Source organism: Peromyscus californicus, unplaced genomic scaffold, assembly GCF_007827085.1.
Source record: "Peromyscus californicus insignis strain IS unplaced genomic scaffold, ASM782708v3 Scaffold_1__1_contigs__length_55948999, whole genome shotgun sequence".
In the NCBI taxonomy this organism is placed as follows: domain Eukaryota; kingdom Metazoa; phylum Chordata; class Mammalia; order Rodentia; family Cricetidae; genus Peromyscus; species Peromyscus californicus.
The window spans coordinates 16,330,159-16,348,552 of NW_026294492.1; positions in this window are offsets into that span (position 1 = coordinate 16,330,159).

Genomic DNA, 18,394 nt, shown 5'->3' on the forward strand with positions numbered 1-18,394 from the left:
CTGTAAGGGATCATTTGATTAGGTTGGTTGATATGCAAAGATCCACACTACAAGAAGGAATGTTATTACATTCCCCAGGGGTAGATCTTGGAATGCATAAGTAGAGGAAAGGGAGCTGAGCTCAAGCATGCATTGCTCTTTGATGGCTTGACTGTGGATAAGATGTGACCACTGCTTAAGCCTCCTGCCATTTTGCCTTTCCTACCATGATGTACTGTACCTTGGAATTTTGAACCAAAATAAACCTTTTCTCCCATGAGTTGATTTTTTTTTCAGTGTCCTCTATCCCAGCATCCACAGAAGTGACTGAGACACTCCATATCATATGTTTGCATTGCTCTCAACTGGAGACATTACCCACACCGATGCTTGGGGCTGATAACCTCACACCAGGACAGAGCAAACATGGGATTCTGGAATGAGGGAAAGAATTTCATTCGGTGCTTGGCATCCGTTTTCCAGTCACTTCCTCAAAGATGTCAGCAGAGCATCTGCTCTCTTGACGGCATGAGCAGCTTGACATTTCTTTTGAGGAATGAATGATCAGAACTCTTGGAAGGCATGACAGACCCCAGCAGTAAGCACTCTCCCTCAGCGCTGCTTGCATCAGCTGTCTCTGGAACATCATGGACATCATTACATTTACACTTGTTATCTTGAGAATTCAGTGACAAACGTAAAACAAAAGCCTGGTGCCCATACCTCATCTCCCGGTAGGCATAGTTCTCAGGAGTCTACATCCAAGGCATACAAAGGATGGATGAGATCTCCCTCTACAACCACCACATTTGGTATAAGCCCCAAGGGTGAACACAGACCCCGTGAGAGTTGGTCAGCTGTTGTAGTCACATTTTTTTAAATTTTAGGTTTACATGCCTATGGCAAAAAATAAAACAATAAAACAAAGCCAGGCTGGATTGTGTGTAGTGTGATGCAAAGTAAGTTTGCATCAGACTTTAGGTTTTCAGGATATGTCACTGAGTTCTTCAGGACCATGAGGTCTCATGTGCCTTTACAGATACTGATCTATAGACTGTAGCTCCTTTCACCAGTGATTTCTTCTCTAGGTGATTTTCCCCCTATAGAAAGATAGTCGAAAATATTTTTTCTCTATCCCATGGCATTTATGTTATTTCTAACAGTGTATTGATAAAACTATGCCAATGAATGGTATTCATAGAAGGCAGTAAAATTTAGTCAAGAGCTATCTGGCATTTGGAGTCAGTTTGTCTAGGATCAAATTTCAGCCTCTAAAAAAATTTTACTACTTCTGATCTTTAGCAAGTAATGCTCTTTATATTTGTCTTACTCACATCATAAGTTACCTGGGATTATAATGAACTCTATCTTCACAGGACTTGTCAAGCATATCCAAACACCAGAACAAAATAAATATGCATGTTGAACGGTATGCCATTCCTGTTATAGCCAATAGAATATGAGATAGCCAGGCTGCACTCATCTTCATAACCCAATATTCTGAGGGCAAAAATCCTTTGCAGGGATGGAAGGATGATGCAGTCTATAAAGCACTTGCCCTATAGACATGAGGACCACTATTTAGATAACCTAAACTCATGAAAAACAAGGTAGATAATAACTGTAAATTTGACTGCCAAAGGGAAAACCTACCACTCCTGAAAGAGATAATTGTCATAATAAAAACTAAATTGTCATAATAAAAACATGTTTACTCATGTAAACAACAAATTTTATTTCTTAAATTTATAAAAAAAGTCTTTAAACCAATGGGCAAATATACAAATATTGAAATGCAACCAAGGTTCAACAAAACTTCACTTAAATAATATATGCAATTGGAAAAGACACAAATAGGTGAAAATGTATTACTAATCAAGGTAATATAGAGTAAATAGTAATAAAATATCATTGAATGTCTGCCATAAAAGACTGATTATACTAACTCACAGAGAATATGAGACACATTGCTCGTGAAAATGTCTCATACTGGCAAATCACTTGACAGGATCAATTAAGTGGTGATGGTCACTAGGTGCAGGCTGGGCAGTGTGGGTACTAAATGTAGCTAAATTGTGCATTCAGTGTGAGAGCAAAGAAAACCAATTTGCTGTAGGTAGACCATGTGGCAAAGGAGAAAGCATAAAGCCAAAGATGATTCCCTGGTTGAGTCTCTACAAATATATGGGTATAGCTGTTATTGGTTAATGTAGGAAACCTACAAAAGAGTTATTGTGTATGCAAAGAAGTACTTTCAGGAGACCATTGGAAATGAAATTCCACTTAAGTCAGTTTAACCTAGACGGAGAGAAAGGAATTATTATCAAATGTAGGCAAGGCTCTTGAGCACTTTGCTCTGTGGGAAAGGAAAAGACCAGAAGGCCAGAGGGAAATACAGTAGAGAGAATAGAGTATATGCACTGATGTTAAAGATAAGCATTCATGATTAAAAACCAATGTTATTGGTAGAATACACTCTAGCAAGCACAGGAGGACAGGATCTCATGAGCAAGATGATACACCATAGCTAGAGACAGAAGCCATTCGTTCATGACAGAGAGAGAGAAAAAGAGGCTCACAGCTGCCTCTGTAGAGGTGATGGATGCTTGGGAAATATCGTTTATACTGACGTTGGCTTTTTTTTTTTTTCAGAAAGACAGGAAAGAAAACCATCACTTGCTCACAGAAGCTTAAAGAAGTTTTTGAAGAGAGGGAAAATCACATAGAAACCTATCCAGAAGAATGACAGAACGAACAGCCAAGGGATTGTCCTAAGAGAGCCAGTGAGCATTAAAACTGTCATTTATACATATTTTCTGGAAGTATGCTACACTGTGACTTTTAAAATCACAAACCAGTATTTTTCCTTGCATACGAAAATTATTTATGAGGCTCTGATAGTACTTGATGAATCAAAAAGTTTATACAGTCATTTTGGGAGGAGAAACTTCCAGAGTTCTTCTTAGTCCAAAATAGAACCTTGAAAAGCTAAATAATTATTTTATTGTTGATTTTAACAGACTCTGATTCATCATTTAGCTATATAATCAGATGTTGTAACTATTCAAATGTTGTAACTATACAAAGACATTTAATTCCAGATATGTTATATTTTAAAAATATCCTGTTTCAAACTAAAATATCTATTCATTATTAAATCTCATATCTGACCTCGGATTTTCTTTGTTGTTGTTGTTGTTGTTTAGTATAACGACAATTAAACAACAGAGACACCTGTATCATCTTCAGGTTCAAGAAGGGTGCTGGCAGAAGCTAATAACTACAGAATCATTTGCTGAACATACACATTACTGAACACAAGCAATAAAGCAGCATGTACTCCTTGAAGAAATTTCCGAGGAGAAAAAAAAAAAATAACATGTTCCATTTCTGTAGTCTACCCAGATTTTTTTAATGTGGAGACTTAATGAAATTTGGATGAATTTGATTAGCCTATTCAAAATATTTTGACAAGATGTATGTAGCTTTCAAATATCATAGGAATACAAGGTAATGGAACTCAAAGAGAATTGTGCTCTATATTGTTTAAAAAGATTAGGAGAAGTTCTCAGCTCATTGAGTTTCAGTCTTTGGCAAATAAAGAAAATGTCATTAATTATTAATGGCAGCCTTTTCCCTTATTAATCTGTGAATTGTATGTGTGGAGATGAATCAACTGTTAATAACAAAATGGGAATGGGAAAGATAACACACCCAGCCATCAAGTTTGCTGAGCAGAGTAAAGTTCTGATTTTCTTGAAATGGATGTCTTTAAGAGAAATGAATTGAGTATTGTTGAGGACCCAGAACAATTGGACATGGTTGAGGAAGTTTTGACATTGACACATATCTCCTCTAAATACTCAAATGCATTCTGTGCATCATTCAATAAATATTTGTTAAAGCTTGAATGGAAGGATCTCACATCAGTGATCTATGGAACATAATGTGAGAAAGATGATAAATTAAATGATTGATTGTTCATGTTTTAATAGCTCACACCTCAACTGATACTGCAAAACAAAACAGGTTTGTTTCTTCAGGCTCATTAATTATAAACTCGAGAACAACTCAGAGGTAAAAAAATTGCAAGTTAATCTTTTGCTGTCAGTGTTTTTAATAAATTACTAGAGAAAATTAGTAAGTTGTTTAACTGTAAAATAAGATATTTCAAGTTAGTTATTTTGGCGTCAATGTAAGTTTTTAATTATTTATAAAATATATTTATTTACCTATTCATAGGTAAATAATTTTATGCATCTATTAAAGACAAGATTTCAGAGGGGGGGAAATATCAAAAAATACATGTTTTGTTGATTTAACCAAAGCAAGAAGATTTTGTGTTATTAAAATTCCAACTTTGGGGACCAACAAGATGGCTCAGCAGGCTAGGATACTCTTTTAAATTATTATACTTTAAAAAAAAATCAAATGTTTACAGAACCTCAGGAGTTTGCTTGAGTTTTCTAATAAACATGATTAGATTTAGTAAATTCTATTTTCATGATCCCATAGAAATATAAATCATGTGCAACATTCACCTCCTCTTTCTCGTTTAGACAACATTTACCCACACAGTGCAAGGATCTCTTGGGTGAAAGCTGCCCTTGATGCCTTAACAAGATACCAGTGGCTCTCTAAGTTATTGCTATTTAATGACTATTGGTAGGGTCTCTTCAAGAGTAACTCTGGTGAACAGTCTTGTCATTCTCTGATTCCCATAGGTAGTGTGGGACAAGGTAGAACAAACATTTTTTTAACTCTATTTAGTATAAGAGAAACTCCTCAATCATGAACTGCGCATCTGATATGTTTGGATTTCATCCTAGATAGATACTTGAAATTGTTCAGCTATATATTTAATATGTCTCCATTTGCATTTAGCATTTTGAATTGAATATTATCTTCATCATAGTTATTAAATCATGTCTCCAGATTTTTGAGTGACTATCCTTACCTTCACCTGGCATTTGTTCCTGTTTTAATTTGTTTTTGATTTTAGGTCTTATGTTTAATGCTACAGAGCCAGGCACAGTTTCACTGCTCTACCATTGAGCCTGCACTATTTCCTAAACACATCATCACTTTTAAGATCAGACAAAGTATATAATTCAACACTCATGTAAGCAGAGATGCTGTTTGAGGAAAATCGAGTCATCCCATAACTCCAGACTATTAACGACTCTCCAAAAGGAACTGATACTGCAGAGCTCCTGCTTTCCCCAGACAGAGCCAGCTTTCTTTATCCTCTACATGCAACTAGACTGAAATGCATGTGTGTTCTGTAGTCTGTTATCAAGACTTGCCCCAGTTAAAAAAGTAAAGGGGGATGGCTGCCGACATGGAAATCTTCACTCAAACTAACCAACAAGTTAGTGTAACCTGTTCTCCCTATGTGCACGTTAGAGGGAAGGGTGGTGGGGAGGGAAAGAGTGTTGTGTTTGTGTGTATGTGCATTTGTAGGATACACAGTATATATGAAAGTCCATTTGTGCCACAGTGTATTTGTGGAAGTCAGGAGAACAATTTGGGGTCCTAGTCTTTGCCTTTCATCATCTGAGATAGGGTTTCCTCGCTATTCACAAATGCATATATAGCTTAGTTAGATGGTCCACGAACTTCCAGGGATTCTCATCTCTCTGGCCCCCAACTCATTGCGGAAGTACAAAGATTACATGTGAGTGCTTCTGCACGCAGATGCACATGGGTGCTGATGATGCAAAATTAGGTTGTCCTACTTGTGAGGCAAAACCGTCATTAAGGCATCTCTCCAGCCTCAGTGCAATCCATTTCTATTTGGGAGAGTAAAGCAAAGGTGTATTTGCTGCACTGTCAGGGCTTCAACCAGTGTAAGAAAGCAACTTGGAAGGAAATCACCATGCCAAAATATTTCATGTTTTCCATCCATTAATTCATTAGGTTCAGCAATGGAGACTATGGTTAAACTGAGGCCTTGGATAATGCATTAAAAAATTTACCTGCCTACTCTACTCTCACAGGGTCATTTTACTAATAATAGAACAGTTCCCCATTAATGTCCTCCTAAAATAATACTTCATGACAAACATTCTGCCACAAAAGTTAAAAGGTAGTTATATTACTTTTATTTACTTAGTAGATTTACATATGCTATTTTATTTAATATACTAAGCAAGTCTATTCTAGCTCCATTTATCTAAGGCTAGAAATCCTATTTCTCATCTCAAGTTTTTAAAAGTCATTTTGTCCAAAACATCCTATCAAGACTCTGTAATAAGATCAGATGACAATGTCAAGATTGATGTAAATGCCAATAAAAGTATGGAGCGATTTGAATATAAATCATTTTCCATTATCATATTTTCCAGAATAAAATTATGTAGAAAGCTTAAGACATTAGGTGAAAATGTGCAATTTTCAAGTCAATCTTAAAAAAAAAAAGAAAATGTTAAATCAAATCCACTGTCATCTGTCTTTATTGTATTTCTTCCTGAAAATAAATTAAAGCCACACATTTCTATTTTCTTTTGAAAAAGAAGACAAAGAAGGGAACAGTGATGGGAGAAGAGAATGAAGAACGCAAAAGAATAAGCAAGAGGAGGAACAGCCAGAAAGGGGAGAGGAGAGGAAGACAAGGGAGAGGAGAAGAGAAAGAAGAAAATTTTGCTCCATTTCCTCATTCTCCCCAAGGACAGGTAAAATTCCACTGATGACACAAATTCTCACGTGGGAATTGTTTTGGTTATGGACAGGGAAGCCTCTACTATGTCCTGCTGGTGTAGCTGCCACCAGCTGAGTACCACAGTGAGAAATAATGAGCCATCTTGTCAATGACCCTGATATTCCTTAGTATATACAAGCACCTGAGTTTTCTATTATCAAGTTTTCTTTCTCTGTGTATTTCAAACGTTTCTACTGATGCAGCTTTTTTCCTGACAGTGGAGGGTTTACAGAAATGACAGGAAATCTTACTGACAAAATACATCGATTCATAATTTGGGCAACTCTAGTTATTTGCTCTCCAAATATTAGTTGACCTCATTCAGTCATATTTGGGTATCTTCAATTTCCCGATGTCCCTAAACATCTATCAACCTCATTCTGTCTCTGATTCTGACTTGGGTGTTGCCCTCAGATACCCCTGCGATTCCCTCTTGATGTGTAAATGTTTATTGTTCAGAGTGTTGGAGAAGCAGCTCAGCTTCCTCTTCTCTGTTGAGTGGCCTTTGGTTATTTTCTTTATTACATTACATCTCCAGTTCTGTTGGTATCCTCCATAGGAAAAGAATGTGTTACCTTTCATTTCTGATCCTGTCAAAACAAAGTTTTCCTTATTCTCACAAGTGTAGCAATCCCATTTTGGGTTATGCTGCTCTTCAATAAATCTAGTCTTTGTCTGGATTGACTCACTGAGATCAGTCTGCCTTCCCCTACTTCATATAACACATTCCATATATTACATTGGACCTCTTGTTTATGAATTTTCATAGCATATTACCTAACAGAATAGTTACTATTTGTGACTTTGCTTTTAGTTATCAGTGCTTCTTAAAACTCAAGATTAATTTAACCATTTAATACTAGTATTCTAGTACCTTTCATATTGTATTTCTTCACATAATACAAATCTATTATTAAAAGGATCATAATACTAGATCTATAGACATACATCCCACAAAACTGAGCCTAGGTACCTGTTCTGTCTTTAAAATATTTTAGTCACACTCAGTTTATTTTTAGAAACTGTCTCCAAACTCCTTAGATGAGAGAAAACTCACTGGGACCATTACTTAGAATAATATTAAGGAATGGAGTCCAAATATAGTGAGATGATTAAAGCCATCACATCCTGCTCTCTCATAGCTTGACACAAAGCAAGGCCTTCTCTCTTGAATATATTCATTCCTGGATTTTGGTGATTCATCAAGAGATGGAACAGTTTTTGTTTTAACATGCTATAGCCAGTGTCAGATTGCTGTTGCTCCTGAAGCTTTCCATAGTAGTGAATATGAAGTAAAAGTCCAGGCTGAACTTGAATGCCACTCTTAGTCAATATAGTGTACAAGGAACAAGAATAGCATCAAGCATATAAACATGATTTACCTGATACGTCCTTCATGCAAACTGAAATAAGTAGAATTTTTCTTTATTAGAATTATCAAGTGTGTTGCAGTGTCTGAAATCTCAATAGATTTCACTGAGTTTCTCCACACAACAGATAGTAGTAGATCACGGCAAGCATATGATGTCTATAGTATGGAGATGTTAGAATAGCAGCTCATCACACTGAAAGGACACAATAGGCTTGCTTTACATTCTATTGTCTGAGAATTGCACATATACATATAACGCATTTTGATCACACCAAACCCACATTCCTTCGCTTCCAAGTCACCCCCAAACCCACACACAATTTTCCCATCCTAATGCATGGGCTGTATTTTTTGCAAACCCACTGATTACCTTTGGTAATACTAGTAGGCACATGAGTCTAGGACCACAGAGTAGAGCTCTATCCATTAAGGAAACTGAATCTCCCTCCTCCAGCAGCCACCAGTTGTAAATAGTTCCTTGGTTACACGTAGGGCTTGGTGAACCCCTCTCCACTCTATACTAGGATTTTGGCTAGCAAGACCTTGTGCAGGTTTTGTGTACACAGTCACTGATGTTGTAAGTATACTTGTGTAACAGTCCTATTGTGTCTGGAAAGCATTGTTTCACATTAACCATCCAATACCCTTTATCTTCCAATCTTTCTGCCAATTTCTATGATGATCCTTGTGCATTGTAGGGATAGGTTATGATATACACATACTATTTAGGGCTAGCAATTCCATGGTCTCTTAGTCTACATATGTCGACCAGCCATTAGTTTAAATTAATTACCAACTACTATAAAAAAAATAAGCTGCTCTGATGAGGGTTGAGAAATGTACTAAGTTATTGGTGTGAGGATAAAAACTTACGGAGCAGTTTAATATTATGGCCATATAGTAGAATAATAGTAACAAGTTCTCCCCTAGGCTCTGTGAACTACAAATAATGGGTTCTTAGCCCAGTTAACAGTGCCAGTTATGAGTTCCATCTTGTGGAGTGCGCATTAAATCAAACTAGAAAGTAGTTAATTACTCCTGTAAGACACATACCACTAGTGGACCAGTGGGCATTGTGTTAGTTCCAGTCATGACTGTAGGTCACAGGGATCATAGCTGAGTAAAGGTATTAATTACTTTCTTGCTTTGTAGCACGCATAGAATCTCCCAGCACTATAAAATCTTGACAGCAGGAATTAAGTTTACGAGTTGGTACCAGTTTCATATCTGTACGTCTTATGACTCAAATATGTAATACCTTTAGCAATAGGGTCTTACCATCAAAGTTCTGGAAGGTAACCAAATAACCATTAGCCTACAATATGTAGGGGGCAGGGTCTGTGGAACCCCACCAACCAGCAACTCAAAAATAGATAACCTATATCCAGCATTATGGTTTTTATTTGATACCCTATGGTATTGTCTCCCTTCTTACAGGGTAACTCAATTTAAACTCTTGTGCCATGTACATATTTTAGAAACCAACCAAACTGCTTTTATCGTTTGTAGAGAGGCATAAGAATCATTTGTCAAGACATTATCAGACAACAATGCTATTCTTTCTTTGACTGGCATCTATCTAGCGGGGAAACCTCTCTGAGCTGTTTATTTTTTTACTCAAAGACTTTATACAAGAATAAAGAATAAGAGGATCAGCCGGGCGGTGGTGGCGCACGCCTTTAATCCCAACACTCGGGAGGCAGAGCCAGGCGGATCTCTATGAGTTCGAGGCCAGCTTGGGCTACCAAGTGAGTTCCAGGACAGGCGCAAAGCTACACAGAGAAACCCTGTCTCGAAAAACAAAACAACAACAACAACAACAAAAAAAAAAAAAAAAAAAAAAAAGAATAAGAGGATCATAGTACATCTTCTGTTTATGTTTTTCATGGTCCAGACAAACACTTGGTATCAAGCAGCGGTGGGGTTGGGGGTGGGGGAGGAAAGTTGGGGGGAAATCAGAGCCTAAGCTTTTTTTGTAATTATCCAAAATGATCTAGATTAAACTGGAATATATCTACTGTACCTCATTAAGCATACTGTTCCACCATGTGCCCTTTCTATCTGAAAATGTTCTCTCATTTTCAAATTGAATTTCTCCCCCATTAACTCACTGCTAAGGTATATTTTAATGGCCTTCTTTTCAATGTAAGCCCACTTGTTTTGGCTGGGAAATTATCTCATTTCACTGCATAAAGCCTGGTTTCTTTTCTAATTTTCCGTAATTGTGTCCATTTCTAGGTGAAATATATATACTCAAACAAAAGGTCCCTTAACGCTGGCCTATCACTTTCAGTTCCTTCTCGCCCAGATACTAGCTGTCCATTTCCCTTACCATAAAGCACGTCTTCTCTCCTTCTCCAGCATACTAACTGTTATGAAAACCCATACAGGAAATCAGCCGCACCTTGCTGTGTGAGGTCATTTCCTCATAGGACACTGGCTGGCATCGCCACACTGTCACGGGCAGAGCAGGCACAGCAGCTCTCAGGAACCCACCGTTCAGGTCTCACAAGCAAATTCTTCAGTCTAACCACAATCCTACCTTTGTTCCTTTCACCACAGCTTCGCGGCCTGCAAGTATGCTCATAAAAATAACTCCGGGGAGAGGCCCATTTAATTTCATCATAAATAGATCTTACTACAAGCTCTTTATATAGACAATAACATACAGGCATATATGCAAATGCATATCCACAAAACATGTGTACCCTGAGAGTCACTCCTGTTCTATGATGAATCCCATTATACATGCATTTATGCACACACATATGCACGCACTTTTTAAAACTTTTTGGATGATTATTTGTCCATACCTTTCTGTTTTAATTATTTATTCATTTTTATTAAGGAACTTTTTATTCATTTTACATGCCAACCACAGATCCCCCTCTCTTCCCTCCTCCTGGCCCCTCAGCCTTCCCTAACCCACTCCCCATTCCCTCCTCTGTGAAAGTAAGGCTTCTCATGGGGATTCAGTAGAGTCTGATACATTCAGTTGAGGCAGGTCCAAGCCCCTCCCACTGCATCAAGGCTATGCAAGGTGTCCCTCCAAAAAGCCAGCTCATGCACCAGGGATGTATCCTGATCCTACTGCCAGGGGACCCCTTTAGCAGATCAAGCCACACAACTGTCTCACTTACGGAGGTTCTAGTTCAGTCCATGGAGGCTCCACACCTGTTGGTCTAAAGTCGACAAGTTTCTACCAGACAACCAAACCAAGCTAGTGGGAAGTCAGGTCCATACCTTCCTGTTTTTGATGTGTTCTTATTTGCCAATGGGGAGAGGTGGTGAGCAGATGACATCACAAGTAAGAAGCCAAGGTCATACAAATAAAAAGTCTGCATGACTAAAGCAGTGGAGTCATTATTAGAGTGTGGAAACCAAAACTCAGGGAAACTAAGGCATCTGTAAATCTGATCCAGTAGATATACCAACCACTTCTGGAGCTGATGGGTACCTGCATTCATCAGTGCACAGCTCCTACCTCATGGAATTACAAACAAATCTTTTTTAAAAGAATCTTTTATAATGAATTTATAGAAGATATGGATGGGAAGAGACACTGGAAGGATAAAATGTTTAAAAAGTACTCTTTAAGGAAAATACAAAATGAAGGTGAATACACCATGAAAATCCCAAAGTAAAGACCTTTGACACAGTAAGGAATTAGACAGTTCTAATAATCAATTGTCAGCCTGGAGGTGATGGCACACACCTTTAATCCCAGCACTTCGGAGGCAAGGGCAGGTGAATCTCTGAGTTTGAGGCCAGCCTGGTCTACAGAGTAAGTTCCAGGAAAGCCAGAGCTACACAGAGAAACCCTGTCTCAAAAACCAAATTAAAAAAAAAATCAGTTGTCTATGAGGTGCAAGTTATAGACTGAAGAGATAAATTTGTAGAGACAAACATGGGTGGCAATTCCTATACATAACAAAAAGCTGATAGAAGACAGGAGTTTGTAAGAAAGTACAGCTGGAAGTTTCTCTGGATGAATATCTCCCACCTACGGTCCAGGAGCCGCTTAAAAAATAATTACTAAGAAGCTTAATATTAATTACAAACTATATGGCCCATGACATCCCACAACTAGAAAATATGGGAAGATTTCAAGATTGTGGTAGAGAGAACTGCATGGCAAATGTTTGATTCAAATATTAGTGTATTTATGTGCCTGTGTCATACAGTCCTGCTTGATAAAACTACCAATTTAGGAGGCTGTTCTAATAGTTCCCGAAAAAGATACCAGTGGTTTGATTAATTAAAATGTAAATGAAGGAAAGATGCTACTCTGGACCCTACCTACAGTGATATCAGCATAGAGGTGACATCCCCATTATGACAGGTTTTTTTTTTTCTCCTGAGAAGGTTGGGATGCTGTGGTAGTTCTCACCTGTGGGTAGTGACCCCTTTGGCACACTTCTATCTCTAAAAATATTTGCATTAGGATTCATAACAGTAGCAAAATCACAGTTATGAAGTAGCAATGAAAACCATTTTATGGTTGGGTGGTCCCCACAACATGAGGAACTGTGTTAAAGGGTTGCAGTGTTAGCTAGGTTGGGAACCACTGGGGCACTGTGTAAGTGCAGTGATGATATAGGAAACAAACAAACAAACAACAAAACAAATTTCTCCCAGAAAAATTTAAAAACACCTGGTCATGCGAATTACTAAGAACACAATAGAAATTGGTAGAAGCGATAGCTTTGATATGTCCTAAACCTACTTTTATCTGCATGAAGTGGGAGGAGGTAAAATGCTTGGAGACTAATTTGACAATCTGAAAGGCAAAATTAGAATGATAAAAAAAAAAGAAAAAAAAAGAACTAGAGAAGTGTTGGGGGCCTGTGGAAATCTCCTCGTTAGATAATCCAGGAGAAATGAGGCATGGTGTTGGAGATTTATCTTCCTGTGGGTGCCAGGGAGAAGAATAGTGCGGGGGAGGACACTGGAAATGTTTAAAAAATGTAATTACGGTGTAGATGGAATTCATACCCACTTCTAAGTGACATTTGGGTACATCTGTATTTTTCAAGTTTTCTACAATGAGGAGATAGCATAAGACCCTTGACATTTGCAAGGGATAAATCCCAAGACCTTTGCAAATTCCTAGCTCTGCAAATAGAAAAATTTGTACAGTCTCTTGACTTTCTCAAAAATTATCTTCCCTCCCACAGAAAGAGTTTCCAGTGTGTCCCTTCATACCATGAGCTACTATTTCTCTCTCTATATTCTTTCTTCTGCACTTTTACTACAGTCAAAATCAAGGCTGCTTAAATGAGAAAATTTCATGTTTCCCAAGATCCACAGTTATATAAAACATGTCTACACATCCAGTATATACTGATAATAAATCACAAAGAGTTTAAGTTTTTTTTTTTTTTTTTGGTTTTTCGAGACAGGGTTTCTCTGTGTAGCTTTGCGCCTTTCCTGGAACTCACTCTGTAGCCCAGGCTGGCCTCGAACTCATAGAGTTCCACCTGCCTCTGCCTCCCGAGAGCTGGGATTAAAGCATGCACCACCACCGCCCGGCTAAGAGTTTAATTTTAAATTGATTATTTGATATTCATATTAACTTGCCATTTACTAAAGTCTGATGGTATGTGCTCAATAGTGAGATGGACTTCCCTGTTTCCTTTTGTGCAAAGAATTAAATCCTGGCTAGACATTTGATGCTGGAGAAAGTACAGCACTTTCCCCCATGTTCAAAATGACTTAATTTTTTTATTTTGTCATCACCAACACTAACAACTTTACTTTTCATGAATATGTGACACAAAATAGCAGAAGTATATTTACAGGCATTTCAGAAGTTGTTAGGAATTCTGTCCTATTCTAAACCAAAATTGTTTTTAACAATTTGGGGTGGATCTTCCCATACCAAACAAGACAATCAAAATAATGTCCCAAATACTTATTCATAAGCTACCTTGATCTAGACCATTCATTCCTTGATTGAGGCTCTCTGCTCAAGGGATTCTAAAATATGGCAGGGTGGTACTTAAAAACTAATGATCACCTTTCTCACAGGCAAACCATGTATTGTGTTATAAGCTGTGAACTTTCTCTGCAATGCTGTTCATAACATAAATCTGCACACTTCATAGTTTAAAATCCAAGCCTAAGAGAAGGTACTTCAAGAAGCATTTAATGCTCTATTTTTTTAATCCATACTGCTTTATCATACTCTAATTTGCATTTCCACCAGCAGAAGGTAGGGGCTCCATTTTCTCTTCATCCTCACCAAATTTACTGTTCATTCTTTTGATAATAGCTCTTTGTACAAGTGTGAGGTGAATTGCATGGAGGTTTGAATTTACATTTCTGTGACGGTAAGTGATTTTGAGTATTTATCCTATTGGAGGTTTGTCTTCTTTTGACAAACATCTTCTCTAGTCCTTTGCCACTTTCTGCTCATTATACAGATGTAGTTAATCTTGAATTGTCTTGGTACATTATGTATTTGGGATACTATATCTTAATCAGATATATAATGTAAGTCAGCTCTTAGTTATCATCGCAAAATCCTGAGATACACAACTTAAAGGAACAAAGGTTTTTCTTGGCCCTCTATTTCCAAAAAGCCAGCTCATGGTTACTTAGCCTTCTTGCTATGGGACCCTTGTTCAGGAAGCATATTGTGGCAGAAGCAACTTCTCACTTCACAAAAGCTAGGAAGCAAAGAGAATGAAAAGGTTGACTAGAGTCTCATTTTATCACAAGGTCATTCCCCAAATGACATCAGTTCTTTCTAGGAGACATCTACAGGTTCCACCAAAGGTTGAAAATCAACCCAACAAACACAAGAGGCTTTGGAGGCACTTCAGATCCAAGCTAGATAGTACCATATGGTATACAAACACACACTTTCAGTCAGGATTGTATCTTTGTTCATTTTCCCACTGCTATGAAAAAACATTTCATTTAAGGCCATCCTATTTGTTTATTTTCAAGGTTACAGTCTGTGCTTTTAGGATCAGTTCTTAAAACATCACTGCCCACGGAGATTTTTTTCATTTTTTATTAGGTTTATCTTTTCAAATCTTACATTTAATTTTTAATCCATTTTGAGTTGATTTTCACCTCTCATACAAGGATCTACCTTCACTTTTTGTGCCTGTTGATGTCACACGACTCTGACACCATTTAATAAAGAGAGGATCATTTTCCCGGGTATATTCTTGATGCAGTTTTTCAAAATCAATTGACTGAAAATAGCATTAATTTGTAGCGTCTCTACTCTGCTATAACGGTTGCTTTGGTTTTATGCCATATGTTTTAGGTATCATAATCACATTGTATATCTAGAAGTCAAGAAGTAAGATGCCTCCAACTTTGTTCTTTTTGCTCAGGATTGTTTTGGTTATTTTCGGGTCTTTTGCAGTTCTATACAAATTGTATAAATTTCCCTCATTCTGTGAAAATGCCTTTGATACAACACTTTTGAGGTGTGACATTTTGTAGAAATATTCTCAATGTATTTGTCTTGTCATTTTCCTCATCAGTACGGTACGGTTTTCTTGGTTAACAGTACCTCTAAGCAATTAATTCTGTAAGTATTTTAAGTGCACTTTGTTCTTGATGTTTTTCCTGGGTAGTTGTCTGGTATATAGAAGTCCTATGGATTACCTACAGATTTATCATACATAGCCTTTATTTCATTGAAGCCCCTTTTTCTGCTCTGCATTTTCTAAGGGATTTTATCACAAGGTCATACTGAGACTTGTCAGATGTATTCTCTGCTTCTCATGAGATGAATACATTGTTTTTGCTTTTCCCTGTGATGATGTGGTTGTTTGTCTTTAACAGATTGTCCACTTTTGAGCCACCCTTGTATTCCTTCAATAAATCCCACCTCAACTTGCGCTTTCCTGTGTTATGGAGTTCATACTGAGAGTAGGTTTGTTTTTAGGTGTCTGCTCCTGTGTTTTTAAGAGGTACTGGCCTGTAGTTTTATTTTCTTATAGTTTTCTTATTCCATGCAGTATACCATGGACCTTGTAAAATATATTTGGAAAATTCCTCTCTCCTTTGATTGCTTTTTAGTATATTGAACTTATCTTCAACCTTGCTTGTTCAGGAGTACTCACTATTTTTAATCAGTATGAGATAAGTTACAATATTTCAGCAGATGAATATAAATCTCTGGACTTCATGCAAAAATATCAACTTCTTGTTTATAAGTTCAAGTGAGGACCTGGAAGCTCTCTGAAAACTCTTCCCTCTCCAACTTGTGCTCTTGGGACCTGTCCATATTAGCACAATGACTTCCTAATAACTGCAGTAGTAACACATTAAGGATATTTTACTGACTTTACCTCAAGATCTCATATTGTTATGATTTGTTTGTTTGCCTCAGAACTGGCCATAAGGTGTCATCTAATTTTAAGGATAACTCAAACTACCTTTTCCAGAGGTCAAAACAAGAAACAACTCTGTACTCTGAGAATTGATGAACATTGCCACAGTTTTCAATTCCAGTTAGTCACTAAAATCTTAAGTCTAACTTTTCTGTCAAATAGTATCTTCCCCCTTTCAAAGAAGGCCAGGTAGGTTTTATGAAGCAAAGGTAGAGGTGTGTTCAAGTATAGAATAGCAGGTATTGTATTTTCATCAAATATAATTGTGACCCCTCCTCACTGAAACTCTGCACTATGAGAATCATTGTTCCTATCATGTTCACTTACTGTACACACTTACCATACACGCTTACCATATATCGTAGAGGAAGAGCAAGATATTTGCAGTACGCACACTCAATTGAAAGGAAAGAATGAAAGATACCCAACTCCAACATCCCACTAGGTAAGCATTGCATGAAGTGCCCTAATTAGGGTTAGAAGACCCTCCTGCTGGAAGATCTGTTTCTCACTGTCTTCAAAAGCATCCTGCTCCATAGTGGGAAAAGTATTTCCCTTTCCATCATTATTTTCTTATGTACATATCTGAATTACTGTAGGCAATGTGGCCTTCACTATCAAGCTTTCTCAAACCACTACTTGCCTGCAAAAGCATGGAGGCCTAAGGACCATTTTTACTAGTTACTAACAGATGTTGTATCAACAATGGCATGCATTTAATATCAGCATGACCATTTGAAACAACATGATGGTTGTTCCCATGTTAACTTGCCCAGAATTCCACAGTCAGTCTGCAATGAAATCTGGATCCAAACAATATATCAATCTGTGAAGTTTCCTTCAGTCTTACTGTCTTTATAGTCCTAGTAACTAAGATTATTTAAGGAATTGTTAAAATTGTTTCCCGGGTGGGTGGATATAATCTATATTTTCTACAACACAGATCATTTTCCATCACACAGAAATGTAAGCATAGAAGAAAAATTTCCTTAGCAGCACAATAATATTTTTAAGGAGTAAACACAATAGGACTCTTACATATTTGAATCAATTTCGATTCATGTACCAGGAACCAACCTGAGGTTGCTTTTAAGATCCTGGCCATTTATTTGATTTTTATGGCTTTATGATCTCTCCAGCCCTAAACTCAACATAGTTTATACACTGATATTATCCTAGTGTGAATGATTCTTCATCTTGTTTTTGTTTTAAGGTACTTAACTGCTCTTTGAGAAGTCTTACCAAACTGTAGCCGGAGTTTTTAATGGGCTTCCAAAGTCTTTAATTAAGTTTCACTTACAGCAGATACCAAGTGAGTCAGTTGCAACAGTATTTCAAGAATTGCAATCGTACTCTTTCCAATAGCCAATTATTTATCAAACTCATCACTTTTCAGGCTGCCCCATAAAATGTGATCAATTTGGTTCAAAACATAGTACTAAAATACGTTTCTCCTGCATTCCTCTAGATCTAGAGGACAAGTCTTTTGTTTCTACCATCCATATCTCAAATTATACCAAGCACATTTTATCACTCTGTTACTGATGACAAATACTATACTACTTTATAATGCAAATAACTACACTTTTAGGGTTCCTAAAACATATTTTAGGGTTTTATTATGGCAGTAGTCTGTTTACAGAACTGTTTTGTGCTGTGTAGGAAAGTATGTATCAAGTCTACTAAAACACTCCAGGTTTTGTGATTTTCTTACAAAAAAAAAAAAGATACCCCAAGAGCTCTGAAGTCATTTATACTTATTGCTTCTTAGAGAAAGATTACAAAGGTAGTCCAACAAGTACCATATCAGGCAATGTGAGGAGGAAGCCAGAAGAAAACTTCTAAAAGCGGTGTTCCAACATGGCCACTCAAGGGATATTCAATTCTCCCTGCCACAAAGAATAGAAAATCGAAGGTTCTTTGTTGATAGAGATCCTTGATTAATCTGGAACCTTCCAGGTGTTGTTTTGAGGCTTATCTTAT